Raw genomic sequence first — 27,069 nt, 5'->3', positions numbered from 1 at the left:
GAGATTTTTGGTATATCGTCTGATGTCATGAAAAGCAATGTAGAAAATGCAATTTTTTTTTTTTTTTGCCCTCGTTTGTTTCCCAAACAGTTCACTATGTTTTGCATTCATATCTTCAAAAAGGACATTGTAGCCACAGTCAGGAAACAAAGGTTTACGAATGTTGTGGATGACTATTGCCTGCGCTCTTTTATCTTCACTGCACAACTATATGGCTTTTCCCAAAGCCCACTAATTGTTTGAGAAGTACACAATTTAGCAGCTACATGGGAATCTTCTTCTTGGTCAGTTTCTGTTGGACACAATTATTGAATTTATGAGGCACTAGAAAAAATATTGGGTACATCTGATGCTATTGTTCTGCCTTTTTCTTAATACTCTGACCTGGTGGGCAGCATGGTGGCACAGTGGTTAGCACTGCAGTCTCACAGCGCCGAGGTCCCAAGTTCGATTCCGGCTCTGGATCGCTGGAATTTGCACATTCTCCCCGTGTTTGCATGGGTTTCGCCCCCACAATACAAAGATGTGCAAGGTAGGTGGAATGAAAATCCTAAATTTGCCCCTTAATTGGAAAACAATGAATTGGGTACTCTAAATACTCTGACCTAGTGCTCAAGGCAGTAAAGTTGCCATCGTCCTAGGTGACCATAGGCTGCTTTCCCCTTTGAGGGGGAGAGCCGACTGGTGGTAGTTTAATCTGAGGATCACCACCTCAGGCGAGGGGCAAGGATGGGAAAGTAGGCATTCATGAGGCAGAAATGCTGATTTAATACATGCCCAGTCGCCTACGAACTGAAATTTGTGTCCATAAGTACACCATAAATAGAATAGATGTTACATTGGTAATAATTACCCTTTTACCATGAAAATATGTTGCAGAAGAGATCAGATGGGACATCAGTTAGTTCTCTTGTCTACTCTAATATCCAGTTCATAAGATTAAAACAACTAGTTAAATGTTCATATAAGTTAAACTGTACAAGGAGTACAAAGCCCCAGCAAAAAACAAGGGCTTGGAATTTCCTCCACTAATCCCCTGGCCTTCAGGATGCTTTTGCCCCTTTTGAATGGGCACCTCCAGGAGTCGGCCTACATTACTAGTGATGGAAAATGGGATGGGTTTATAATGTAGTCAGAGCAATGGGCTGCAGTCCTGCTCTAACTGCCTTACACTATATGCAAACTATTTCAAAGTAGCAAAATGTAATAACTGTTCCTTTCAGTGGCTTCTAAATAACCGATAAACATTATGTAGAGATAATCTTGCACAGCTATCCTCTTAAATGCCTCACATAAAATTGACAGTACAAAGCACGGAATTAAAACCTGAGGAATGCCTATGATGTTCTTGCTTTAATGTAAAGTCAGTTTGTGTGGACATAAGCTGAACTTAAGAACCAGGGTCTCATAAAGCAGTTAGTGTTTGAAGTATTGGCTGCATTTTGCTGTGTAAATAATGATGAGGCTATCAGTGCTCACCTTTGCTTCAGAAAAATTGAACAGTGAGAGCAAATGCTTAACATGAAAATCCAGTAGCTGCAGTCAGATATGTGCTGCTCCTCCATAAACTGTGTGGAAATGGCATTTAAATGTATTTGTAGCCATCTTAGATGGCCACCTGCAAAGGACCATGGGAATTATGGCCAACCCAGGACTCAGACAGACTCAGAGCTTGTGTGTGTATTTGCAACCCAGATAGATAGACACGATTGAAACCCCCGCTCGTTTGCATTCTAATGGCCCATTTCCCCAGAACAAAAGAACTGTACTCAGGTAACCGATACAGATACAGACTAATCGGCGCCACTCACTTTACTCAGGGAGCCCAAACAGCCAAGGTCAATGACCGCTAAGGACACGCCCAGCCATCAAGGCACCCTCCCCATTATTGGCCAAAATCGAAGGCAGTGATCGAAGCCTGTCGAATTATTGGGTCCAAGTTAAGGACCGCCCCAAAGAGTGCAAAATCCCAGAGGGATAAGAAGAGACACAGCCATGTGCTCGGTCTCTCTTGGATCCGGCCTATGCCAACCCAAGTGCAGCATAACGACCAGACATACAAGTTCAAGACCAACGATCGCTACCAGACGGATGAGCCCAGCAGGAACAGAGCCATTTCTTTCACCCAGCCATGCAAGATCCGGACAAAGGCCTTGTCCATCTGCATAGAGCCGGTTGCCCTGAAGTTAAGTATAGGTTATTGTAGTTGTTAGGTGTAGTTTAACTTGTAATGTTTTGTGTTGCATGTCGAAGTAATCCTTATGTGTAAATAAACCATCTTTGAACTTGAACTGATTAACTGGTTGTGTGGTCCTTTGATCGATATCCGGTAAAGCTTTGTGGTGGTATCATTTGATACCTGGCAAGAGCATCATTATTAATTGGCACCATTATTGCTGACTCTGGTGGTGATTGGCAACATATTCAACACAGTAAAGTTCCTTAAATGACAGCATATGTATGGACTTAGCTCACAGCAAAGTCTATCTCAGTCTAAGCAGCCCTTTAACAGTGTGGTAAATCTTCATTACTGCCCAGCAACCTCTCTGGCACGGAAAATTAACAAGTGTGTTGTCACATCCCTCCAGTTCCCTCCTCAAAGGTAGTAATCTCAGGATTGCTACCAGTGCCACACGCTAGTCAGAATAGCAATGTCAGCTGAGATAGGATGACTGCATGGCTCGAAAGATGGTGCAAGAGGGAGGGATTCTAATTACTGGGGCATTGGAACCGGTTCTGGTGGAAGTGGGACCAATACAAACCGGACGGTCTGCATCTGGGACTGGAACCAATGTCAGGTGAACTCCATGGTATACTTTGGTGTTTTCTAAACCTTGGCCCATAACAGTTCTTTGTTGTCTGTTTGTTAGTGCTGTTGGGGAGGGTTTAAACTAATGTGGCAGGGGAATGGGAACCGATGCAGGAAGTTGGAGAGTAGTAAAACGGGGACAGAAACGAAAGGCAGTAAGGGGTAAAGTGTAAGGCAGAGATAACATAGTCAAAAATAAAAAAGGGCCACAGTACAGGGTACAGTGACTGAGGAGAGTTCAGTGAATAGGCCCAGTAATACTAAAAGGAATAAAACGGGAAGTAAAAACATAAATGGAAAGTGAAGCTGCAGGTTATTACATGAAGATATGGGTTCTACGATAAGAAAAATTAGGAGAAAAGTTAAAAGGAAAAATAACTTAGGAGAGGTTACTGATAGAGGTGTTAAGATTCAAAACAGAGGTATAAAATCCAACATAAGGGTACTTTACCTGAATGCTTGTAGTATTAGGAATAAGGTAAATGAGTTGATGGCACAAATCACTGTGAATGATTATGATTTAGTGGCCATTAATGAAATATGGTTAAAGGATGGTCATGACTGGGATAAATATCCAAGGGTATCAAACTATTCGGAAGGACAAAGTGGATGGTAAGGGAGGTGGTGTAGCTCTGTTATTTAAGGATACATCCGGGCAGTAGTGAGGGATGACATCAGTGCTATGGAGGATAAGATTGAATCCATTTGGGTGGAAATCAGGAATAGTAAGGCGAAAAAGTTACTGATAGGAGTAGTCTATAGGCCACCAAATAGTAACATTACGGTGGGGCGGGCAATAAACAATGAAATAACTGATGCATGCAGAAATGGTACAGAAGTTATCATGGGGGATTTTAATCTACATTTTGGTTGGTTTAACCAGGTCGGTCAAGGCAGCCTTGGGGAGGAGTTTATAGAACGTACCCGAGATAGTTTCCAAGAACAGTAGATAATGGAACCTACGAGGGAACAAACGGTCCTAGATCTGGTCCTGTGTAATGAGACAGGACTGATTAATGATCTCATAATTAGGGATCCACTCGGAAGGAGTGATCACAATATGGTGGAATTTAAAATACAGATGGAGGGTGAGAAGGTAAAATCAAGCACTAGTGTTTTGTGCTTAAACAGAGGAGATTACAATGGGATGAGAGAAGAGGTAGACGGGGAGCAAATAATTTATCGTGAAACAGTTGAGGAACAATGGAGAACATTCCAAGTGATTTTTCACAGTGCTCAGCAAATGTTTATACCAACAAAAAGAAAGGACAGTAGAAAGAGGAAAATTGACCGTGGATAGCTAAGGAAATAAGGGAGAGTATCAAATTGAAGGAAAAAGCATACAAAGTGGCAAAGATTAGTGGGAGACTACAGGATTGGGAAATCATTAGGGTGCAACAGAAAGCTACTAAAAAAGCTGTAAAGAAGAGTAAGATAGATTATGAGAGTAAACAGACAGTAAAAGCATCTACAAATATATAAAACAAAAAAAATTAGCTAAGGTAAATATTGGTCCTTTAGTGGATGAGAAGGGAGATTTAATACTGGGAGATGAAGAAATGGCTGAGGAACTGAACAAGTTTTTTGTGTCGGTCATCACAGTGGAAGACACAAATAACATGCCAGTGACTGATGGAAATGAGGCTATGACAGGTGAGGACCTTGTGACGATTGTTATCACTAAGGAGGTAGTGATGGGCAAGCTAATGGGGCTAAAGGTAGAATGTATCCCGGGGTACTAAAAGAAATGGCTGGGGAAATTGCAAATGCACTTGTGATAATTTACAAAAATTCACTAGACTCTGGGGTGATCCCGGCGGATTGGAAATTAGCAAACGTGACACCACTGTTTTAAAAGGAGGTAGGCAGAAAGCGGGTAATTATAGGCCAGTTAGGTTAACTTCGGTCGTAGGGAAGATGCTGGAATCTATCATCAAGGAAGAAATATGGAGGCATCTGGATGGAAATTGTCCCATTGGACAGTCGCAGCATGGGTTCATAAAGGGCAGGTCATGCCTAACTAATTTAGTGGAATTTTTAGAGGACATTACCAGTGCCAATGGATGTGGTATATCTGGATTCCCAGAAAGCGTTTGACAAGGTGCCACTCAAAAGGTTGCTGCATTAGATAAAGATAATAATAATCACTTATTGTCACAAGTAGGCTTCAATGAAGTTACTGTGAAAAGCCCCTAGTTGCCACATTCGGTTAAGGGTAAAGTAGTAGCACGGATAGAGGATTGGTTAATTAAGTAATAGAAAGCAAAGAGTGGGGTTAATGGATGTTTCTCTGGTTGGCAATCAGTAGCTAGTGGTGTCCCTCAGGGATCAGTGTTGGGCCCACAATTGTTCACAGTTTACATCGATGATTTGGAGTTGGGGACCAAGTGCAATGTGTCAAAGTTTGCAGACGACACTAAGATGAGTGGTAAAGCAAAAAGTGCAGAGGATACTGGAAGTCTCAGGGGGATTTGGATAGGTTAAATGAATGGGCTAGGTTTTGGCAGATTGAATACAATGTTTACAAATGTGAGGTTATCCATTTTGGTAGGAATAACAGCAAAAGTGATTATTATTTAAATGATAAAATATTAAAACATGTTGCTGTGCAGAGGGACCTGGGTGTCCTCGTGCATGAGTCGCAAAACGTTGGTTTACAGGTACAACAGGTGATTAAGAAGGCGAATGGAGTTTTGTCCTTCATTGCCAGAGGGATGGAGTTTAAAATGAGGGTGATTATGCTGCAACTGTAAAAGATGTTAGTGAGTATTGTGTTCAGTTTTGGTCTCCTTACCTGAGAAAGGACATACTGGCGCTGGAGGGTGTGCAGAGGAGATTCACTAGGTTATTCCCAGAGCTGAAGGATTTGGATTATGAGGAAAGGTTGAGTAGACTGGGACTGTACTCGTTGGAATTTAGAAGGATGCAGGGGGATCTTATAGAAACATATAAAATTATGAATGGAATAGATAGGATAGATGCGGGGAGGATGTTTCCACTGGTGGGTGAAAGCAGAACTAGGGGGCATAGCCTCAAAATAAGGGGAAGTAGATTTAAGACTGAGTTTAGGAGGAACGTCTTCGCCCAAATGGTTGTGAGTCTATGGAATTCCCTGCCCAGTGAAGCAGTTGAGGCTCCTTCGTTAAATGTTTTCAAGATAAAGATAGATAGTTTTTTGAAGAATAAAGGAAAAAAAGGCTATGGTGTTCAGGTGGGAAAGTGGAGCTGAGTCCACAAAAGATCAGACATGATCTCATTGAATGGCGGAGCAGGCTCGAAGGGCCAGATGGCCTACCCCTGCTCCTAGTTCTTATGTTCTTATCTAATTACTGTTGGAAATCTTTTTATTACCAGTTTTTATTAACTCCCCATCTCCATTTCTCGCTTTCTTAATCTAATCTTTCTTTCTCTCTCTTCATTTTTCTCTTGGTACATTGGGACAAACAACTATTGCTCCTCATGGCTATCGACAAAACTTAATTAAAAAAGCAATTAAGATTAACCACTCCTCTAATTGGGGTTAGCTGAAAAATCTAAGTACGGCAAGTCTGAAATTCTTAAAAGTCAGCTCGGACAGATTCAGCAGTAGGGCCAACACATTGGGCATGACCTGTACCACTGTTAAATTTGCATGCTTTGCATACACTTTATGAAAAAACAGAACACACCAATGCTCTTACATCATACCACTTTATGCATAACTTTGTTTGTAATCATGCTCTTGCAATTTCAGATAATTTTGCATAGTACACAACTCGTACTGGTCTGTGGTATGTTCCATTTTACTTTCAATTTGTTTATATTTTGCAGTAGTGATTGTCTTGAAATGCTCAGAAAACTGATGTAGCTATTTCTGGCCTGAATATCGTATTATGTTTCAGGGACTTAGGCAAAGGTGCAAGTTTAATATTTTCATTTCACAAAATGGTCGTAGCCCTTTAATAAAGTTTTATGTAAACTAATTCTCACTCAATAATTATAATAATAATCTTTATTATTGCCAAATGCAATTCCGAACCACTCGTCAATTGTATCTCAGCAATTTCTAAGCATGATAAAAGTGATGGCATTTACTGCCGAAGCAATAGGTTTCCAGCCTTTCTTGGTGGCCCCTGCTGCTCTCGGGGCCGAGCTGTCATCCTGAATAGCGGAGCTGCTGTCCGCAAAATTGAGGGGGAAGTCCTGCTGACCAACATCAGGCTGTCTGTACATCTGCTCAGCAAAATACAGCCTAGGTGACTTTGGGAGTCATTTTCTGAAGTCTCTCCTTTCGCTGTTGCCATTTACAAAGTAAAGTTTTTTTTATTTGTATCAATTGACCAGGCAATGTCACAGGCCATTTAAAACTAATTATATCAATATTTATTATACACAATAGTGTCGAATTTTAGCACCCCTTGGGTATTATTTTGGCAGGGTATACTGGGTGGTTAAAAAAATCCCAGAAATGGCAGGCACTCAGTCAAACGAAGTCCCTACCAGTTTCCACAAAATGCTGCCAGAACTACAGTAGGAGTCCAGCAGAACGATGGAGCTTTGACACTCCATGTAGACTTTTTCAGGTTATATTTCAAAAAATAAACCTGTCCTATTTCTCCTTTTTAACTTATTTCATCTGCAGAAATTTTTTCTTTTTTGTTTGTCTTGGAGAAAAGCATAATACCTTCAAGGTGGCAACTAACTCTTGAGCCTGACAACTTTCACTTTTGTAGATTTCTTCACCCTTTCTTTGTGAGAATGTGAGGGAATTCCCACTGTCAACGTGCACAGGACTGTCTGATCCTAATTACTTTATCATTACAGTAACTGCTATTGCATGAAAAGGCTTGCCGTTGTTTAATTCTTTTGCTGCAATTGGTTGTTCAGAAAGAAAAATTGCATGTAAGTCGGGAACTAACAGGGTAAGAATAATTAATTAGGATTATTTCTTCTATTTCCTTAAATTAGCCTGAGTGCCCAATTGGTATTTGGTAATGATTGTGTTAATCCTGGGACGTTGCTGAAAATTGAATTATTGGAACTTGCTTCACAAGTCTCAATGTTCAATGTTTCTATTAATCCAACACATGCCTTTCTATAACCCATTTGGAATTAGTTTCTACCAAAGAGACAATAATCTTCTTTGTTAATTATTAGACATAGATCTTGATGTAATAATCCTTTTTGGCTACATTCTTTGGCTCAGTTTTTCCCCTTGCAAACGCAAACCCCCTAGAGATTTTTAATGCTTTCCTTTTAAAGAGATAACTAATGTGATGAACTTTTAATTGGGGTGGGGAGAAAGCAGACTATTTCAGTGGTGTTATCCAGCTTTGATTTACCTTCTTTTGAGAAATTCTAGGTACAGGGGATTTTTCTTTCAGCTACAAGGCTAGGTTTTGGAGCAAGATTAGGAAACCAAGGAGATTTGTGAAAATTGCTGCTGTGTAAGGGTATTAGACACCGTGGGCTGGATTTTCCAATTTTGAGGCTATGGACGGAGGAAGTATCTAGTTTTATGATCAAAAGGTAGACGCCGCCCCCGCACTGATGCTCTGCCCGGTGGGGGGCTAGCAGCCACGCCACGTAAAATCCCCGGCGTTTCTGACAGAAATGGCTGGGGAATTGCTGGGTCCATGGCCCCGCATACACACGGCGATGACCTGCAGTGGTCGCGCTGTACAACATGCGTCAGCCACGCGCGAACATGGCCTGCCAGATTGTGCTCCCCTGGAACCCCACTCGCCAACCCCCACCAGTCCCCCCAGCCCGCACTGAAGCCCCGCCAGCCAGCCGAATGGCTCCTCGACTGTGGTGGCCCTGGACACAGTCCCGCAGCCGCCACATGAGGTTGACGAAAACTCAGAGCACATGTGGCCGACGCCGTCGGGAAGTCGGCCCATCGGGGGCGGAGCATCGGTGACATCCAGAGGCCATTCCAACGGCGTGCGGCGTACTCACCAATGATGACATTTTGAAGGGGGCAGAGCATCTGAAAATAGGCGCTGCCCCCGATTTTGGCGTCAAAAGGGATTCTCCGCCCGATCGCTGAATACGATTTTGGCGTTGGCAAGCGGAGAATGCCGCCCCATACCTTGGGACAAATGTGGATTTTGGTTGCTGCAGTATCGGCATTTATCTGTCATTCTATCTTTTTAAATTTAGATTACACAATTATGTTTTTCCAATCAAGGGGCAATTTAGTGCGGCCAATCCACCTAACCTGCACATCTTTGGGTTGTAGGGGTGAAACCCACACAGACACGGGGAGAATGTGCAAATTCCACAGACAGTGACCCGGGGCCAGGATCAAACCCAGGTCCTCAGCGCCGTTGGCAGCAGTGCTAACTACGGCGCCACCATGCCGCCCCTCTGTCATTCTATTGAGGTGTGGTGATGAGTTCAGATTTTGTGTTCTGATTTAAGAATGTTAGAGATTTTCTACTCAGTATTAATTGTTCAAACTGAAACGCAATTATGTTTGTTTTTTATACCTTTATTTATTGTATTTTACCTCCAGCAACGAGATGAATGGAATTCCCTTCACTATCTCTCAGATGTCCTTCAGCCCTACAACCCTCCAAGAGCATTGCAAGCTTCTATTTTGAGCTTCTTGTGCATTACTATTTACTTCTCATCAATGATGGTGGCTGTGGCTTCTAAATATTACCATTCTCTCCATGCCTATTGCTGTTGAGAACAGCAGCACTGAAACATTGCACAGCCTCCTTTACTGGAAATTAGCATTAGTCTGAATGGAGACCATGCTGCTGGCTGCTCAGTAAGGGGCCCACCAGCATGAGTTGATACCACAAGGTGTAGCCAGCCTTCTCCTCTGAGAAGCAGTCTTCCACTTTAATGTAGCAGGATCTGGATAATATCCAGGCTTGGGCTGACAATTGCCAAGTAACATTTGCACAACACAAGTGCCAGGTAAAGACCATCTCCAACAAGAGAAAATCTAACCATCGCCCCTTGACATTCAATGGCATTACCATTGCTGGATCCCCCTCACTATCAACACCCTGGGGGTTACCGTTGATAAGAAACTGACCCGGACTAGCCATATAAATACTTTGCCTACCAGAGGAGGTCAAAGGCTAGGAATCCAGTGGCGAGTAACTCACCTCCTGACTCCCCAAAGCCTGTCCACTGTCTACAAGGTACAAATCAGGAATGGAATGGAATTTTCCACTTGCCTGGATGAATGCAGCTCCAACAACACTCAAGAAGCTGGACATCATCCAGGACAAAGCAGCCAGCTTGATTGCTTCCCCTTCCACAAACATTCACTCCCTTCACCACCGACGCACAGTAGCAGCCGTGTGTACCATCTACAAGATGCACTGCAGGAGCTCACCAAGGTTTCTTAGGCAGCTCCTTGCAAACCCACAACGACTACCATCTAGAAGGACAAGACCAACAAATATCTGGGAACACCATGACCTGGAGATTCCCCTCCAAGTCACTCACCATCCCGACTTGGAAATATAGCACTGTTCCTTCACTGTCGCTGGGTCAAATTCCTGGAACTCCCTCCCGAACAGCACAGTGGGTGTACCTACACCTCAGGGACTGCAGCGGTCAAGAAAGCAGCTCACCGCCACCGTCGGAAGAGAAATTAGGGATGGGCAATGAACAGTGACCTAGCCAGCGATACCCACATCCTGTAAATGAATCGAATAAAAATAAGGGAACTGCGTGCAGTTTAAGAGAGATACTGCTGGTTAGCCATGTTGACTTTGGCTGCATGTAAAAAACTGCACAGATAGAGCACATGCAATGCAACTGCAGTCCCCATTTCTGTTGTAGACTATGTCTGGACAGGCCATCAAATCTTTTACCATCTCTGCGAATCTAGGAACTTGAGTAGGCCATGTAGCCCCTTGAGTCTATTCTACCATTCTGCCATGAGATCTGGGCAGCACGGTAGCATGGTGGTTAGCACAATTGCTTCACAGCTCCAAGGTCCCAATTTTGATTCCCGGCTTGGGTCACTGTCTGTGCGGAGTCTGCACGTTCTCCCCGTGTGTGCGTGGGTTTCCTCCGGGTGCTCTGGTTTCCTCCCACAGTCCAAAGATGTGCAGGTTAGGTGGATTGGCCATGGTAAATTGCCCTTAGTGTATAAAATTGCCCTTAGTGTTGGGTTGGGTTACTGGGTTATGAGGATAGGGTGGTGGTGTGGGCTTGGGGAGGGTGCTCTTTCCAAGAGCCGGTGCAGGCTTGATAGGCTGAATGGCCTCCTTCTGCACTGTAAATTCTATGATTCTCTGAAGACACCTAACATGGACTGGCTTTTCCCAGCCCTAATTGACAAGAATAGAGGTGGAACCAAGAAAAAAATATCTTGTCTCCGTTTTGAACTTCTCCCATTTTCCCGAGGGATGGTGGGGGTGTGGCCCTCAGATAGGGTACACTGCTATTAAGGACCTAGTTTACATTTTGTGGGCTCATTAAGGGTCCATCTCCAGCAATTTTCTTTCATTTTTCATGAAGCAGACAGGTTTTAGCAGCTATTTGGTGTCAGCCCTGCTGCATGGAGGCGAAAACATGCCTTGAAGGCAGGATGAGTTTTCAAAGGTAAGTAAAAATGTTTTTCAAAGGTCTTTGTAGTTCACGTTCCAATGCAAGGGAAGAGCCAGAATTAAGAACTGTGCAATTTTAGAGGGTCATTGCCTAAATCATGGCATTGTGTGAACAGCGGAGCAGTGGGAGCAGATACCTGGAATCCAGCTGAGCACCAGGAAAGCTGCAGATGAAAATGTGTATTGCACCCTCAAAAATTGAGGCAGTGGAGATAAGGAACAGCAGCCTGTGCAGTTGGAACAACCTGCCAATCATAAGGAAGACATAGGGACAGGGAGCATGAAGGAGAAGGAGACAGGATCTAGAGGTGAAGAGACTTATTGATGAGTGTAAACCAGTGGTGAAAGCCAGTGTGTCTCTGTAGGTAGATGTACCCTCGTCAATGTGGACAATGTAGCATCTCATAGGTGGCTGTACTGATGATGGGGGGAGTGAACATTTACGATGGGAAATGAAGTGTCCTGGATATTGTTGAGCTTCTTGAATGTTATTAGATTGCACTGATCCAGGTATATAGTATTCTACCATTCTCTTTATTTATGTCTTATTAATGGTGGAAGGCTTTGGGAGTCAGCAGGCGACTTATTCACAAAACATATCTCTGGCCATCTGCTCAAACTGCTTCTGTTGAAAAGATTGCCAGATAGCCTCATTGTGAAAGCTTTGCTGAGGTCCAAGAATGATTAATGAACTCAGCCTGGCAGGGGTTTGTTTTCTTGGGTAGTTACTTCAAACTGGTTTATTTACATTGTGTGCATTGATGAGCTACAAAGTAGACACATTAGTCCTGAGTGCTGCCTACTCTGGCTTTTGTACCTAATTGCTGATGTCACTGTTACCTCATGGCCTACATCATTCATTACCATGACTATTCTATCAACCCATTATACTTACCACTCCACCTTTCTTTAATTATAACGTTAATTTTTATTTCAGTATTTACATTGCATTGGCTCTATCACCTCCTCACCCCACAGTCCAACCGGTCAGCGGTTAACTCTTTGTGGTGTGTTCATCACTCTCCCAGACCATGCCATTGTAACTGCTTAGTGGGGCAAGTGGGCTTGAATTGGGTCCTGCAGTGGGTCAGAAACTTGTAAGCAGCATAAAGCATCCTTGGGTTCCCCATCCCACATTGTGTGGTAATCAGGTGAAAACAAATGAAATTAGGGCTCTCATGTTGCATTAGAAAGTTTCAGATGGTGTTTGGGCCAATTATGACCCTGGGTGCTCCATTCTTTCAAGGATGAGAACTTCCGATTTACAATCCTGAGTTCAAACCCTCCAGCCTGGTGTTAGGGGAGCTAGGGTCTTGGCCTTACGTGTGGAATTGTGCCAATGTTTTTACTTCTCACAGAGACTGGTCTCCCTATTTCTACTCCCTGGTGGTCAGTTGGGTTAATGTTGGGTTGCAGATTCCTTGCCAGCAGGGGAATGTTTGTCTTCAGACATCAGTTCATGAGAAGTTTTGCTGGTGAGAACCCATTAGCTGGAGGTGTAGCTCAGTAGTGCAGCAGGGCTTTATGCCAGTTAGAATTTGTGATCATTAGGTTCTTGATGGTCCTCAATGCTCTTTCAGCCTCTGTTAGCTTGTGTGTGGAAAGGATAGATGGTGACAGGGGTGATCCCTTTGCCTTTGGCAAGTTTTCTAAAGCAGGCTTTGGCAAATTGTGGATTGTTATTTGAGACAATTTCATTTGGAAACCCATGTGTGCAGAACATCAACACTTGGGTAAATTGGTTTCACCATTGTTGCTCCCATATTTCATATCGTGGTGATGTGATGTATCTTATCTGGAGCGACTGTAGCCTTTCATGGGTAGTTACTTCAAACTGGTTCATATAAACAATCACATTTTCATCACAATGAGCTTCAAAGTAGGCACATCTCTCCTGAGCGCTGGCAGCTCTATCTCCTGTAATAATAGAAATAAAATATGATAATCGCTGATTGTCACAAGTAGGCTTCAATGAAGTTACTGTGAAAAGCCCCTAGTCACCACATTCCAGTGCCTGTTCGGGGAGGCTGTACGGGAATTGGACCCGCACTGCTGGCCATGTTTTGCATTACAAGCCAGCTGTTTCGTCCACTGTGCTAAACCAGACCCTATGTATGGAGTTTCTATCACATGACTGCTGATGTCACTCGTACCTCATTCATAACTATTCTATTAACCTATTACATTACACTAGCTTGGTGTGGTTGACAGCCTTATTAAATTGTGATAACTTGATCTTTCTTTGAAATATTTATTTCAATGCCCGTGTGTTTATTTGGACAATATTAAAGGTTCCTTCAATGGGAATTTTACTGGGTTTGTTTGCGTAACAGCTTTCCTTGTAAGAAGTTGGTTTTGTTTGCTGTGGGTTTTTCAATGCCTCTTGCAATGCCTATTGGACAATACTACATATTTTTTCAAAGGGAATGTGAATGACTGATTTTAAAAAAAAAAAATTATCAGCATTTCATAGACTTGCCAGTGTTATTATATGGCTCAAAACAAAGACAGAAAATACTGGACAATCCCAGAAGGTCTGACAGGATCCGTGGAGAGAGAAGGCAGTTTCGTGTCTGGATGACTCTTTGTTAAAGCTGACAAAGCTATTATATGGCTCATTGATACTGGATTTAGTGGATACTGCAACAATGGCAGTATGGTAGCACAGTGGTTAGCACTGCTATCTCACAGCTCCAAGGTCCCAAGTTCATTTTCGCCAATTCCAGCGTGCTGCCACCACCAAACACATCTTCCCTTCACTCCATCTGTCAGCATTCCGCAGAGACCATTCCCTCTGAGATAATCTAGTCCACTCCTCCACCATACCCAACACCTCTCCCATACCCATGACACCTTCCCATGCAAGCGCAGAAGGCGTAACACCTGCCCCTTTACCTCTTCCATGCTTAATATCCCAGCCCAAAACACTCATTCCAGGTTGAGCAGCGTTTCACTTGCACCTCTTCCAATTTGGTCTACTGCATTCGCTACTCCCAATGTGGTCTCTATATCGGAGAGACCAAACGCATACTGGATGATCGTTTTGCTGAGCATCTTCGGTCTGTGCGTATTCAGGACCCTGACCTTCCCGTTGCTTGCCATTTTAACACAAGACCCTGCTCCCGTGCCCACATGTCTGTCCTTGGCCTGCTGCAGTGTTCCAGTGAAGCTCAACGCAAACTGGAGGAACAACATCTCATCTTTTGGTTAGTCTCAACATCGAATTGAACAACTTCAGATGATTACCCCTACCCCACCTCGACCTATTTGTTTTCATCCCAATTCATTTTAACTGCTTTTTGCCATTTCTTTCTCTCTTGTCTTTATTTATATATATTTACCCCCCCATCTTATCCACATTTCCTTACCCTTTCTCCCCTTTGCTTCCCCCTTCCCCCCGCCCCCCCCCCATCTACATCTGCCACAGTTTACCCTCTGATGTTAGTTTCTCTGCAGTTGGCCTTTCACACCTTTTGTTCTCTAACTGCCATTCGCACTCTTTCCGCTTGCTTTCAGTGGCTACTAGCACCCCATTTCTCTGTGGCTATGACCCATCTTTCATTCTCACTCCACAGTATAAATATTTCCCACTATCTCTAACTTTAGCTTTTCAAAGAGTCTTCTGGACTCAAAACATTAGCTCTTTTCTCTCCCTACAGATGCTGCCAGACCTGCTGAAATTTTCCAACATTTTCTCTTTGGTTTGCGCAGGTCAAGGAGACACAGCCGGAGTGAGACACATCCAGAGTGGGAATTGGAACTTGGTAATTTGGTGCCGTGAGGTAATTCGGTGCAGAGTGGGAGAAGGTGCTTTCCCCCTACCGTTTTGTTTTCTTTCTTCTGGCCTGTAACTTTTAATCTGCAGGGAGAGAACCAGAGAGCAGCCTGGGAAGGTAAGTGATTTTTATTTTTATTTTTTATTTTTGTTACCTTTTCAAATTGTCTGGGGGGGAAAACTGAAGTGACATCACAGTAAAGCTGTGACCTGATTGGCTGGTTGGGAATCTACACTAAATTTAAAAATTAAACATTGTTAAACTAATTAAACATAATTACTTAATTATAATTTAGAGGCGTATCTAAGCCAGAGATCGGAGAGTACTGTATTTAGCTTTCACATTTATAGTAGAAATCTAGTGCTAGGAAACATACAGTTAACAGTAACTTTTTTTAAATTTTTACATTTTTAAAAATGTAATTGACTAATTAATTAATGCAATGTCAATTAGAGGGGTACAGCGCTCTGACTGTGAGATGTGGCAGGTCCGGGAGGCTTCCAGCATCCCGGATGGCTTCATCTGCAGAAAGTGCACCCAACTACAGCTCCTCACAGACTGCATGGTTCGGTTGGAGCAGCAGTTGGACACACTTAGGAGCACGCAGGTGGCGGAAAGCATCATAGATAGCAGTTATATAAATGTGGTCACAGCCAAGGTGCAGGCAGAGAAATGGGTGACCACCAGAAGGGGCAGGCAGTCAGTGCAGGAATCCCCTGTGGTTGTCCTCCTCTTGAACAGGTATACCCCTTTGGATACTGTCGGAGGGGGATAGCCTATCAGGGGAAAAGAGCAGCAGCCAGAGCAGTGGCACCACGGCTGGCTCTGATATTCAGCAGGGTGGGTCAAAGTGCAGAAGAGCAATAGTCATAGGGGCACAGATAGGCGCTTCTGTGGACGTGAAAGAGACTCCAGGATGGTATGTTGCCTCCCTGGTGCCAGGGTCCAGGATGTCTCAGGATGGGTAGCGGGCATCCTGAAGGGGGAGGGCAAACAGGCAGAGGTCGTTGTACATATTGGTACGAACGACATAGGCAGGAAGGGGCATGAGGTCCTGCAGCAGGAGTTCAGGGAGCTAGGCAGAAAGTTAAAAGACAGGACCTCTAGGGTTGCAATCTCGGGATCACTCCCTGCGCCATGTGCCAGTGAGGCTAGAAATAGGAAGAGCAGCTAACCACGTGTCTAAACAGCTGGTGTAGGAGGGAGGGTTTTCATTATCTGGACCACTGGGAGCTCTTCCGGGGCAGGTGTGACCTGGAAAAGAAGGATGGGTTGCATCTAAACTGGAGAGGCATAAATAACCTGGCCGTGAAGATTGCTAGTGTCACACGGGAGGGTTTAAACTGGTATGGCGGGGGGTGGGTACCGGAGTAATAGGTCAGAAGGTGAAAGCATTGAGGGAGAACTAGGGAATTTGTCTTTACTTTTTCCATTCATTCATCTATCTTTGTTATGATTGTTTCATTCGTTCAGATGTAACATCTTTAATTTTAACTGTTTCTGTTTTTCCCTGATTTGGCCTTATTCACTGATGCATGGTTACTGTTAAACGTTGTCCTTTCCTATCACTCTATACACTTGAATCTTCTCTTTAGATTTATAAATATCCCATCAACTGGATACCCTCAGCCTCCACATTGTGCTTGTTCCCTGGCCTCATCAAATTTCAGAGTCGCTGAGTTTAGGCATTACACTAAGGATTTAGTGGGCCTTTTAATGGAGCCTCTACTTACACCAAACATTTATTCTTTTAGTTGAAACAGAGTAGGATCATTTAATCACTGAATTATTAAAGCTTTTACAACATTACTGTGCAAGGAATCAACTGAATGTTCAGGGAACAAAAATCTGGTTAATATATCTACAAATTGGGGTTCACATTTGGGCTGCCAATTACTCAATTAACAAACCCTAAAATCTCGCCACTCTGTAGAAAGTGATTGCTTTCACTGCAATCACTATCAAGCTGTATAAGCAGAGGTTTCCTGGTTTAAAAAACAGGACAGGCTTACCTTTCCAATGTAGATGGGCACGATTTAACCAGTGCATTGGGCCAGGCACTGATCTGAGCACGCCGGTTAAATAGCGGGAAAGACCAAAATCATAGAATGAAGGAACTGCAGTACATTTCTTTCTTTTAAAAAAAATGTGTTAAATTTAGAGTGCCCAATTCATTTTTTCCAATTAAGCAACAATTTAGTGTGGCCAATTCACCTAGCCTGCACATCTTTGGGTTGTAGGGGCGAAACCCACGCAAACATGGGGAGAATGTGCAAACTCCACACGGAGAGTGACCCAGAGCCAGAATCGAACCTGGGACCTCGGCGCCATGAGGCAACAGGGCTAACCCACTGCGCCACCGTGCTGCCCCAGTACATTTTTAAGTCACTTGGAGGGAATCTTAAAGGTGCTTCGGCAGGATTCTCAGTTCCTGAGACTAAGTGCTGACACCGGGGCAGGGTTCGCAGACTTCCACGACAGCAAAGCTGGTGTTGCACCTGGACTGATTCAGCAACCATGGAAGGGCTAGCACCGGCGCCACATGGAACACAATTAATTCCAATGAGAAACGGTGCCGGATTCGCTGGGGTCAGGATTGACACTCAGGAGGCTGACAAGCTGCAGCCACATATACACATTACACTCCCCACATACACACTCATCCCAGCCAATAAGATGGCCCTAGTTGTGCTGGAGCACGCCCATCCTGCTGATGGGTCGGCTGGGGCCTGAAGGCACCTAAGGCAGTGCCCTGAGGAAACACCCATACAGCTATGCTCCTAAGTTCACATTAGGCTGGCAGCAACGTGCACAGCTGCATGGCTGCCTTGCAGGCCGTGGCAATGGTACTCTATTTCCATCCACCCCGACCCCACAGCCCAGCTCCTGGCTACCCCCCGCTACTACCTCCAGCCCTGGCAGAAGCCCCCTGGCCAGCAGCACAACTGTCAGCAAACAATGGCAATGGTGGATGTCATAATATACACCAGTATATCATGGTGCAGATACACACACTGATGGACACACAGCAAGACCAATCAACACACACAACACCGCAGCCAATCACCAGTTAGAGCACACTCATTATAAAGACAGAGGGCATCAGAGTTCCCGCTCATTTGGGATGCAGCCTCCTAGAAGGACAGAGCTTATAGCTTACAGCACATGTGCTGAGTGCATAGACTGGTTCGGACAGGCATCGGCCTTTAGTTTAATCTGGCATCATGTTAACCCACAGTGAAAGTATGTTCAACAGTTTCTAACTTAATAAAATAGTGTTGCACTATTTTAAGTGTTGGTGGCCTGTATGTGTTCCACGGATCCAGAACACCCAACACATCATGATACCAGGAGTTGAGGGGTATTAAAACTTCTTAGACCTACCTGAAAGTGATCTGCCTTCCGCCAGCATACAGTCATCCTGCAAAATGGACAGCGTCTGCCCGCCGCCGCCGCTCCGCATCACCGGTAACCTAGGGGCTAACTGGAAGATATTCAAACAACGCTTCCAGCTCTACCTTGAAGCCACAGACCGGGAAGATGCCTCGGACACCAGGAAGATCGCTCTCTTCCTATCTACGGCCGGGGAACATGCCATCCACATTTTCAATTCTCTCACCTTTGCTGATGATGAAGATAAATCAAAATTCAAGACGGTCCTCCTCAAGTTTGACACTCACTGCAACATAGAGGTGAATGAAAGTTTTGAGTGCTATGTATTCCCACAGCGTTTGCAGGGTAAGGATAAACCTTTCCAGTCCTTTCTCACCCCCTCCGCATCCTTGCGCAGTCCTGTAATTACGGGCCCACCTCCGACTCCATGATACGCGACCAGATCATTTTCGGTGTTCAGTCGGACGCCCTACGCCAACAGCTCCTCAAGGTAAAGCAGCTCACCCTAGCGATTGCCATCGAGACCTGCATGCTACACGAACACGCCACTAGTCGGTATTCCCACATCCAAGCGGCTGAAACGGCGCGGCAATGTCCCCACGAGGCAGAACGGGTCCAAGCAAACGAGCAACTGCAGGGCCTCAGCCTGGATGAGGGCAGCCATTTCGCCCGTGCTTGTGCGCACCGAACGAGGGGACGGCGACCTCGACGAACGTACTGCGCAGGTGCGCACCATGTACGACTGCACCGCGCATGTGGGGTGGCGCAGCGAACGTACTGACGCTACAACGTGCGGCAATGCCCTGCCAAATCCCGACAATGCCTGAGATGTGGCAAACTTGGCCACTCTGCTGCTTTATGCAGATCAGCTCAGCCTGCCAACTCATATCGCTCCAGCCAGCCTCGCAGGAATGTCCGGGCCATTCAACCCATGGTCACCGAGTCTGATGCGGACCTACTACCCGATATTGACACCGAGGACCCGAAGGCGCCTTTTCGAGTCAGTATCGTTCCAAAAAACAGGCTGTCCCCGAAGCAAAGAATCCAGCCTCTATCGGTATACAGCATCGATCCAGACGATGAGTGGTGTGCCACCCTGACGGTCAACCGGTCCCAAATACGATTCCGCCTGGACACTGGTGCCTCCACCAATCTCATTGCGCGGTCTGACCTCCAAAGCCTTCGTGTCAAACCAGCCATCCTCCCATCAGCCTGCCAGCTATTAGATTATAATGGCAATGACATTGCTGCCAGCGGCTCTTGCCAACTTTAAGTGACGCACAGATCACGCAAAGCCATCCTTCCCTTTGAAATCATGGGCTCCTCGAAAGCCTCCCTGCTTGGCGCGCAGGCATGCAAGCTGTTGAACCTAGTTCAGGGAGTTCACTCTCTCGCTCCTGCTGACAGGTCTGTCTTTCAGGACACCGACTTCAGGGCGCAGCTCGACTCCATTATCAACGTCTTCGAGGGCATGGGCACGCTCCCGTACACCTACCAGATTTTATTAAAACCGAGTGCCACGCCTGTGGTGCACGCACCTCGCAGGGTCCCAGCACCCCTTGAGGACCGCCTCAAGCAGCAGCTGCAGGACCTCCAGAACCAAGGAGTGATTTCCAAAGTCACGGAACCAACCGACTGGGTCAGTTCCATGGTATGTGTAAAAAAGCCTTCCGGCAAATTGAGAATTTGCATTGATCCCAAGGATCTAAATCGCAATATCATGAGGGAGCATTATCCAATTCCCAAGCGCGAAGAGCTCACATGTGAGATGGCTCGCACCAAGCTCTTCACCAAACTCGACGCCTCAAAAGGATTCTGACAAATCCAGCTCGATAAATGCAGCAGGAAACTTTGCACATTTATTACCCCCTTTGGCAGATATTGTTACAACAGGATGCCGTTTGGGATCATGTCTGCATCAGAAGTGTTCCATAGGATTATGGAACAAATGATGGAAGGCATTGAAGGTATTCGTGTCTATGTCGATGACATAATCATTTGGTCCACCACCCCGCAGGAGCATGTTAGTCGCCTCCAGCGCGTGTTCAGACATATACATGAGCGTGGCCTCCGCCTCAACAGGGCCAAATGCTCTTTTGGTCAGACGGAACTCAGGTTCCTCGGGGACCACATCTCCCAATTGGGTGTGCAGCCGGATGCGGACAAGGTAGCTGCTATCACAGCCTCTGATTTCTGGGCATGGTCAATTTTTTAGGGAAATTTATCCCTAACCTCACCTCTCATACCACGGCTCTCAGGAACGTGGTCAGGAAGACGACAGACTTCCAATGGCTCCCTGCCCACGAGCGCGAATGGAGAGAACTCAAAACCAAACTCACCACGGCCCCGGTCTTAGCTTTCTTTGATCCAGCAAAGGAGACCAAAATTTTGACCGATGCCAGTCAATCCGGCATTGGGGCAGTGCTCCTTCAACGTGATGAGGCCTCATCATGGGCCCCCGTTGCAAGTGCGTCACGTGCGATGACCCCCACGGAGCAGCGCTACGCGCAGATAGAAAAGGAGTGCCTGGGCCTTCTGACCGGTGTGGTTAAGTTTCACGATTATGTGTACGGACTTCCTCATTTCACCGTCAAGACCGGCAATCACCCGCTGGTCAATATAACGCAGAAAGACTTGAACGACATGACGCCTCGCCTCCAGCGTATTCTTCTCAAGCTCCGGCGATATGACTTCCAGCTGGTATACACCCCAGGCAAAGACCTCCTAAATGCTGACGCTCTCTCCAGGGCAGTCAACACACCATGTGGCCCAGCGGGATTTGTTTGCCAGGTTGACGCCCATGTGGCATTCGCGGCCTCCAATCTACCTGCCACGGATGAACGCCTCATCCAAATTCGCCGCGAGACAGCGGCTGACCCCTTGCTACAGCGTGTCATGCGCCACCTAACGGACAGGTGGCTCAAGGGTAAATGCCCTCAGTTCTTTAATTTCAGAGATGATCTGGCGGTAGTAGACGGGGTTCTTCTAAAACTGGACCGCATTGTTATCCCGCATAGCATGCGCCAACTTGTCCTGGAACAACTACACGAGGGCCAACTTGGCGTGTAAAAGTGCCACCGACGGGCCCAAGAGGCAGTGTGCTGGCCCTGCATTAATGAGGACAAAGCCAACACAGTGCTCAACTGCCACACTTGTCAGGGCTTCCAGTCGGCCCAACCACGTGAGACCCTGCAGCCCCATGAGTTGGTCACGTCACCATGGACCTGTTCCACGCGCTGGGTAGAGACTATGTCCTGATCGTGGACTCCTTTTCGAATTACCCGGAGATGATACGGTTGCACGACCTCACCTCGTCTGCAGTCATTCGTGCATGTAAAGAAACCTTTGCTCGGCACGGCATCCCGCTCACGTTTATGTCGGACAATGGCCCCTGCTTCGCCAGCCAGGAATGGTCCAACTTTGCCAGGCGGTACAATTTTGCCCATGTGACATCCAGTCCCCTGTACCCCCAATCCAACGGCAAAGCGGAGAAGGGAGTACATATAGTCAAACGGCTCCTATGCAAGGCTGCCGATGCTGGGTCCGATTTCTACCTTGCCTTGCTGGCCTATCGCTCCGCCCCACTCTCCACTGGCCTGTCGCCAGCCCAGTTATTCATGGGTCGCACCCTGAGGACGATTGTGCCGTCCATTCATGTCCCAGACCTCGACCACATTCCGGTCCTTCGCCAGATGCAGCTGTCATGCACAGCACAAGGCGGCTCATGACTCCCGTGCAGCTGATCTCCCTGCTCTGGTTCCAGATGGCAACGTCCGCGTCCATCTTCCGGATGGTGGCTGGTCTGCAACTGCTGTTGTCCTTCGGCAGGTGGCCCCCCGCTCGTTCCTGATTCATCTACCGGATGGCTCTATTCTGCGTCACAATCGACGCGCCCTTCGTCTCGTTCCACGCTCGCTACGTGACCCTCCACTGTCACCTCGCCCTCCTGCTGACCCTGCCATGGACTATGCAGAGCTCCCTGTCACTCTGCATCCCCCTGACTCTGATGCAGTCCAGCCCGCTCCTGAACCGGCAGCTCTTGGCCCACCTTTAAGGTGGTCAACCAGAATTCGTCGCCCACCTCAGAGACTTAATTTATGAACTTTGCGGACTTATAGACTCTCTGAATTGTTTCGTTGCTTTGTTTGATCGTTTCCCTGGTTTTTATATAGTGTTGATCTCGTTATTCTTGTTGCATACTGCTTCTCTGCACCAGGCACCTTCCCATGTAAATAGCTTAGGTCTCATGTACAGAGTCCTGTAAATATGTCTTCGCACCCCACACGTAGTTAGGAACATTCTCACCATACATTATTTATTGCCACACACATACATTCTTTTATAAAAGGGGGGATGCCATAATATACACCAGTATATCATGGTGCAGATACACACACTGATGGACACACAGCAAAACCAATCAACACACACAACACCGCAGCCAATCACCAGTAAGAGCACACTCACTATAAAGACAGGGGGCACCAGAGTTCCCGCTCATTCGGGATGCAGCCTCCTAGAAGGACAGAGCTTACAGCTTACAGCACAGATCGGCACCATGTGCTGAGTGCATAGACTGGTTAGGACAGGCATAGGTCTTTAGTTTAATCTAACATCGTGTTAACCCACAGTGAAAGTATGTTCAACAGTTTCTAACTTAATAAAATAGTGTTGCACTATTTTAAGTGTTGGTGGCCTGTATGTGTTCCACGGATCTAGAGCACCCAACACATCAGTGGACACTTGAAATGAAAATGAAAATCGCTTATTGTCACATGTAGGCTTCAAATGAAGTTCCTGTGAAAAGCCCCTAGTCGTCACATTCCGGCGCCTGTTCAGGGAGGCTGGTACGGGAATTGAACCTGCACTGCTGGCCTGCCTTGGTCTGCTTTGAAAGTCAGCTATTTAGCCCTGTGCTAAACCAGCCCCACTTTCCATACCCCCTCTCTCTCCCTCATCAGCCACGGTGCATGTTTCACGATTTTTAAAAGCACAAGTGAAGCTCGCCATCGGGGAGGCACCGGAGGATACCGGGTCAGGCCCACTAATGATATGCCAACAGCATTTACTGTATGTGCAGAGTGGAACGCATTGACGCCGCTGTCAAGGCACCGGAGAATTGTGATTTGGCGTGAAACTGGCACCCGCCACGATTTCGGAGTGAAAACTGACTCTCTGCCCAATCGCGTTTCCCGATTCCGGCAAAGGCCGACAGAGAATCCCACCCACTGTCTTTCCATGATCTTTCTGCTCTTATCCTTCTTGCTGGTCAAACTTGTGTAGCTGAAATGAGCTGAGTGGCAGACTATGTACCATATAAGTATATGGCAGGCAAAGGCCCTTAAAATCCCATAACCCATGACAGCAAAATCGTTAGCATCCTGGAAATCGCCATCGATTTGAAGCGTAAGTGGATGAGCCAAATCAATTTTTGGCAAGAGCAGAGCAGGAACTGGATACTTTCCATACAATTGGTTCAGCCCCTAATCCTCCAAAGCCTCTTTGACATTTTGACATCTAAAAGACGTGCCACAAATGTGATGGAATAATCAACACTCATCTGGATGGTTGCAACTGCAGCAAAATTTAACAACCTTGTTATCATACAGGACAGAGCAATCTGCCACTAGACTCAATGTCCAACCTTTTCCACCACCTGTGCAATGCATCTGTGGTGTGTATTATTCACAGAAAGTAGTTCAGCAACTCACCAAGCTTTGAGGGTGCACAATTTATATCCAGTACCTGCCTGGGACAGCACTTATCCAGCCTGAGCTCAAAAGTGCTGGAAAATCTGACAATCTGCAAATAGGACAGAAATCGAGTGGATCACCAAGCCATTTCAAATTCCGATCCTCAGGAGGTGTTATTAAGACTTTATGCTCTCTGATCCAGGTGTTTAAGGTCCAATCTATGTTGACTAATTCCATTCCATATACTTGTGATCAGTTTTGGAATAAATGTTTCGATCCAGCCCGCCACATCGAAGGCGAGACGGACAATATATCAGACCATTGAAAGGCCCTTTGACCTCGGGTGGCCATGGCTGCCCTGCAGTAACTTAACAGGAGGACCAATGTTAATTGCTTTTAGGTTAGATTCCTGTCTGATTTTTGATGGCAGTCCCGCCTTAGATAACTGTTGGCCAGCCCAATTGATTCGCAGACCGACAGTCTCAATGTGAGTGATAGCTCATGCAACTGCTGGGACAGCAGGCAGTCCTGCCACACTGAGAAGCTCAGGTATGTCTGGGCTCAGGGGTCTTGTGACGGTGTTGAGGAAGCTGGGGGGCTGAGTTCAAGAGGCTGGGGAAAAGGTTAAGGGGGATGATCTTTGGGGGATTGCCACCGATGGGCCTAGGGTGTCAGCCGCTTAGCTGCTGTTGTATAAAGCGTCAAAAGTTCTGCTCCTTCTCACAAACACCTTTATTTTCCTTTAACACAATTCTGTACAAAGACTCTATCCTCACATCACATGCCCCAAAGGCCACCTTAACACATCAGTGTCAATTATTGGATACTTAACATAAATGAGACATTTAACCCATTCCTTAACATGGGGGGCCATTTTGCGTCACCCAACACAACCCCACAGAGGTAAAGCTTCCAGGCAACCTGCATGGGGAAATGCCAGTGGAGATGGGAAGAGCCCCCTAGGTGCCCCCCTGCCCTTTAAAGTGTCTACTGGATTTAACACGCCTGCTGTCTGCAAACCCACTGGCAATGGAATGTAAAGTTCAGTCCTTATTGCAACTGTTGGCTGGGATCTTACGGAGGTAAGTAAGGACTTGGCCACCGCCTGGAGAAATGGCATGGGCCCTGTATCGCCTCTTCTGAAAAGACCCGCTGTTGAGTTCTCCCAGTGAGCCAGAGAAGACACAACTAGGGTGAGGCACAACCAAGAGTGAGTTTGGGAATTTGAAGCTAGGTGGGAATTTGAAGTTTGGGGGTGGAGGTGCTTTTTATCCTTGGTAAATGACTGGTAAGTAATTTTTCTTTTCATTGTCTAATTTTTAATTTTTGTTTTTGTTTTTTGGAATTGTAGTTGTTGAAGTTAACTGAAGATTTAAGACATGGCAGGAGAGCCCAGACCCATGTCATGCTCCTCGTGTGTGATGTGGGAGCTCAGGGACACGTCCACTGTCCATGGCTTCTTCACGTGCAAGAAGTGTGTCAAGTAACAGCTGCTGTTAGACCGCTTGACTGCTCTGGAGCTGCGGATGGACTCACTTTGGAGCATCCGCAATGCTGAGGACGTCGTGGATAGCTCGTTTAGCAAGCTGGTCACACCGCAGGTGAAAGTTACTGAGGGAGATAGAAAATGGGTGACCAAAAGACAGAGCAAGAGTAGGAAAGCAGTGCAGGTATCCACTGCAGTCATCTCCCTGCAAAACAGATAAACCGCTTTGGATACTGTTGAGGGAGATGGCTCACCAGGGGAAGGCAGCAGCAGCCAGGTTCACGGCACCGTGGCTGGCTCTGCTGTGCAGCAGGGCAGGAAGAAGAATGGCAGGGCTATAGTGATAGGGGACTCAATCGTAAGGGGAATAGACAGGCGGTTCTGCCGATGCAATCGAGACTCCAGGATGGTATGTTGCCTCCCTGGTGCAAGGGTAAAGGATGTCTTGGAGCGGCTGCAGGACATTCTGGTGGGGGGGGGGGGGTGAGGGGGGAGGGTGAACAGCCAGCTGTAATGGTGCACATAGGCACCAACGATATAGGTAAAAAAACGGGACGAGGTCCATCAAGCTGAATTCAGGGAGTTAGGAGTTAAACTAAAAAGTAGGACCTCAAAGGTAGTAATCTCAGGATTGCCACAAGTGCCACGAGCTAGTCAGAGTAGGAATGTCAAGATAGATAGGATGAATGAATGGCTCGAGAGATGGTGCAAGAGGGAGGTATTCAAATTCCTGGGGCATTGGATCCGGTTCTGGGGGAGGTGGGACCAGTACAAACCGGACGGTCTGCACCTGGGCAGGACTGGAACCGATGTCCTAGGGGAGGTGTTTGCTAGAGCTGTTGGGGAGGGTTTAAACTAATGTGGCAGGGGATTGGGAACCGGTGCAGGAAATTGGAAGGTAGTAAAACAGGGACAGAATCAACAGGCAGTAAGGGGGAAAGTGTAAGGCAGAGAAGCCATAGTCAAAAATCAAAAAGGCGACTGTACAAGGTACAGTGACTGAGGGGAGCTCAATGAATAGGCCCAGTAATACTAAAAGGAATAAAACGGGAAGTAAAAACATTAATGGTAAGCAACGCGGCAGGTTGTTACATGAAGATATGGGTTCAACGACAAGGAAAATTAGGAGAAAAGTTAAGAGTAAATATAACTTAGGAGAGGTTACTGATCGAGGTGTTAAGATTCAAATCAGAGGTAAAAAAGCCAACATAAGTGTACTTTACCTGAATGCTCATAGTATTCGGAATAAGGTAAATGAGTTGATGGCGCAAATCATCGTGAATGACTATGATTTAGTGGCCATTACTGAAACATGGTTAAAGGATGGTCACGACTGGGATTTAAATAT

The 27,069-nt window shown here is 46.0% G+C and overlaps 1 long non-coding RNA gene across 1 annotated transcript in view; it reads left to right on the top strand.

Annotated features, from left to right (window-relative positions):
- LOC140425782 (uncharacterized) overlaps window positions 1–27,069 on the top strand; it is a 149,170-nt gene that overhangs the window by 30,995 nt on the left and 91,106 nt on the right. The window contains exon 2 of the long non-coding RNA XR_011948000.1: window positions 15,085–15,266. This is a non-coding gene — a long non-coding RNA (uncharacterized lncRNA). The remainder of the gene's footprint in view (window positions 1–15,084; window positions 15,267–27,069) is intronic.

The sequence above is a fragment of the Scyliorhinus torazame genome, chromosome 6, assembly GCF_047496885.1.
Source record: "Scyliorhinus torazame isolate Kashiwa2021f chromosome 6, sScyTor2.1, whole genome shotgun sequence".
NCBI classification, from domain to species: Eukaryota; Metazoa; Chordata; class Chondrichthyes; order Carcharhiniformes; family Scyliorhinidae; genus Scyliorhinus; species Scyliorhinus torazame.
The sequence above is the reverse complement of the archived record's forward strand: the minus strand, read 5'-3'. Positions and strand labels throughout refer to the sequence as shown.